Consider the following 3,733-nt stretch of genomic DNA (forward strand, 5'->3'; position numbering starts at 1 on the left):
CTGCCCTGCTGAGACCACACCTGCAATCCCGTGTCCAGTTTTGGGCTCCCCAGTTCAAGAGAGACAGAGACCTGCTGGGGAGGTTTCAACAGAGAGTCACAAGGATGCTTACAGGAATTGAGCATCCCCTTGAGCAGGGAGGTGGTGGAGTCACCATCCCTGGAGGTGTTCAAGAGGGGATTGGACGTGGCACTTGGTGCCATGGTCTAGTCATGAGGTCTGTGGAGACAGGTTGGACTCGATGATCCTCGAGGTCTGTTCCAACCTTAGTGATCCTGTGATACTGTGATCTCCCCTGTGAAGAGAGACTGAGAGCCCTGGGGCTGTTTAGTCTGGAGAACAGAAGGCTGAGAGGGGATCTGATCAATGTCTATCAATAGCTGAGGGGTGGGTGTCAAGTGGAGGGGGCTAAGCTCTTTTGGGGGGTGTGCACTAATAAGACAAGAAACAACAGGCTCAAGCTTGAACATAGAAGGTTTCACCTCATCATGAGGAGAAAGTTCTTTCCTGTGAGGGTGACAGAGCACTGGAACAGGCTGCCCAGAGAGGTTATGGAGTCTCCTTCTCTGGAGACTTTCCAAGCCCAACTGGATGCATTCCTGTGAGGAGTACCCTGGGTGATCCTGCTTTGGCAGGGGTGGGGGTGGACCTGATGATCTCTGGAGGTCCCTTCCAACCTCTAACCAACCTCTAATGTACTGTGATTACCTCAGATACTGGGATCTGTTTGTTGATGTATTTTTGTAAGGGAGACACCTGGAGCACACAGGCAAGGGGTTTATGGAGTGAAAATCTGCCAAAGATATGTCTTGGCTGCTGGCCATGATTCAGGTTTTCCATCATGGAAAGGCTTTTCAGGTAGCTTTGCAACTACCATGTTTCCTTTTGTGTTGTAGTCAATCATAGAACTCAGATCATAGAATGTCTTGAGTTGGAAGGCACCTTAAAGATCATCCAGTTCCTACCCCGCCATGACATGGGCAGGGTCACCTCCCACTAGACCAGGTTGCTCAAGGCCTCATCCAACCTGGTCCTATACACCAAAGAAGTTTTTCATGCTGCCTGTCACGCTGCTGGCAAGGAGGAACTCGAGTGGCACATTGCCCCCTGAGTGCACAGGTTCATCAGCTGCTGGGACACTGCTCTTGCACCTGGATCTTACTGATCTTTGGCCATTTTCACAGCTGGCACAAGCTGGTGTCATGCCAGGGCTGGTTGGGAAATGCATTCTGTTTCAAAGAAGACCAGCAGGCTGGTGGTGTCATCTTTATTGACCTTTTGGGCTCTCATCAAACTCTTTTCCAAAAGCAAAGATTTGCTGGCTGGCATCCTTGTGGTTTGGGGCTTTGTGTCTGGTTGGTTTTGTTTGGTTTGTTTATTGGTTTGGTTTAGAATCATAGAATCAGTATGGCTGGAATAGACCTGAAAGATCATCAAGTCCAACCTGTCACCCAACACCTCATGACTACTAAACCATGGCACCAAGTGCCATGTCCAGTCCCCTCTTGAACACCTCCAGGGGTGGTGACTCCACCACCTCCCTGGGCAGCACATTCCAATGGCTAACAGCTCCCTTGGTGAAGAACTTTCTCCTCACCTCCAGCCTAAACTTCCTGTGCTTACATTATTTGGCTATTTCAAAAGGTTCCCTTAGGGCCATCAAGCCTCCAGACCTTGCTGAGCTCTGTTTAAGCTTCTGGGCTAAAGACATAAAGAGAATTAAGAGAATTGACCAGGTTGGAAAAGACCTTGAAGAGCATCAAGTCCAACCTATCACCCAACACCATCTAATCAACTAAACCATGGCACCAAGCACCCCATCCAGGCTCTTCTTAAACACTTCCAGTGATGGTGACTCCACCACCTCTCTGGGCAGCACATTCCAATGGCCAATCTCTCTTGCTGGGAAGAATTTCTTTCTAACCTCCAGCCTAAACCTCCTGTGGTGCAGCTTGAGACTGTGTCCTCTTGTTCGGATGCTGGTTGCCTGGGAGAAGAGACCAACCCCAACCTGGCTACAACCTCCCATCAGGTAGTTGTAGACAGCAAGAAGGTCTCCCCTGAGCCTCCTCTTCTCCAGGCTAAGCAACCCCAGCTCCCTCAGCCTCTCCTCACAGGGCTGTGCTCGAGGCCTCTCCCCAGCCTCCTTGCCCTTCTCTGGATACATTCAACATCTATTGCTGAACTGTCAAATGCTTTCTTTCCCTGTGCCAGGAACTTCTAAAGAGGACTCATTCAAGTGTGGTGACCTAATGTGGCGTTCTAGAAGAGCAGGATATAAATTAATCTCGAAGGAGCTGGATTAATCCTGTTAGAGCTCGTTTTGCATTGCTTTTTATGGTGTTTTGGGTTTTTTGGTTTGGGATTTTTTGTTGGATTGGTTTTCTTTTGTTTATTTGTTGGTTTGCTTTGGCTTAGTTCGGTTTGGGGATTTTTTGGTGGGGTTTTGGTTTGGTTTGCTTTGGATTTTTTTTTCTTTGATTGTTTTTGTTTTGTTGATTTGTTTTGGTTGGTTTGGTTTAGTTTGGTTTAGTCTGGTTTGGGTTTATTTGTTTGAATGTTTGTATTTGCTTTGCTTATTTGTTTGGTTTGCCTTGGTTCAGTTTGGTTTGGGGATTTTTGGGTTGGTTTGGTTTGGTTTGGGGTTTTTTGTTTGATTGGTTTGGTTTGGTTTGTTTATTTGTTGGGTTGGGTTGGTTTGGTTTAGTTTGTTTTGTTTGATTTAGGTTTAGTTTGGTTTTGTGGTGTCTTTGGTGTGGTTTGGTTTGGTTTCTTTTTGTTTTGATTGGTTTTGTTGGTTTAGTTTATTTGTTGGTTTGGTTTGGTTTGGTTTAGTTTGGTTTAGGTTTAGTTTGGTTTTGTGGCTTTTTGGTGTGTTTGGGTTTGGTTTCTTTTTGTTTGATTGCTGTTTATTTGGTCTGGTTTGGTTTAGTTTGGTTTAGGTTTAGTTTGGTTTTGTGGCTTTTTGGTGTGTTTGGGTTTGGTTTCTTTTTGTTTGATTGCTGTTTATTTGGTCTGGTTTGGTTTAGTTTGGTTTAGGTTTAGTTTGGTTTTGGGTTTTTTTTTGTGTGGTTTGGTTTCTTTTTGTTTGATTGTTGTTGTTTATTTGGTCTGGTTTGGTTTAGTTTGGTTTAGGTTTAGTTTGGTTTTGGGTTTTTTTTGGTGTGGTTTGGTTTGGTTTCTTTGTGTTTGATTGTTGCTGTTTATTTTGTTTGGTCTGGTTTGGTTTAGTTTGGTTTAGGTTTAGTTTGGTTTTGTGGTTTCTTTGGGGTGTTTGGGTTTGGTTTGGTTTCTTTGTGTTTGATTGTTGTTTATTTAGTTTGTTGCTTGGTTTGATTTAGATTGTTTTAGTTTGGTTTAGGTTTGGTTTGGTTTGGTTTGGGGTTTTTTTGGTGTGTTTGGGTTTGGTTTGGTTTCTTTGTGTTTGATTGTTGTTTATTTTGTTTGCTTGGTCTGGTTTGGTTTAGTTTGGTTTAGGTTTGGTATGGTTTGTGGTTTCTTTGGGGTGTTTGGGTTTGGTTTGGTTACTTTTTGTTTGATTGTTGTTGCTTATTGGGTTTGGTTTGGTTTAGTTCAGTTTGTTTTAGTTTGGTTTAGGTTTGGTTGGGTTTTGTGGTTTCTTTGGGGTGTTTGGGTTTGGTTTGGTTTCTTTTTGTTTGATTGTTGTTGCTTATTTTGTTTGTTTGGTCTGGTTTGGTTTAGTTTGGTTTGGTTTGGTTTAGTTTGGTTTGGG

This window comes from Dryobates pubescens, chromosome Z (genome assembly GCF_014839835.1).
Source record: "Dryobates pubescens isolate bDryPub1 chromosome Z, bDryPub1.pri, whole genome shotgun sequence".
Taxonomy (NCBI): domain Eukaryota; kingdom Metazoa; phylum Chordata; class Aves; order Piciformes; family Picidae; genus Dryobates; species Dryobates pubescens.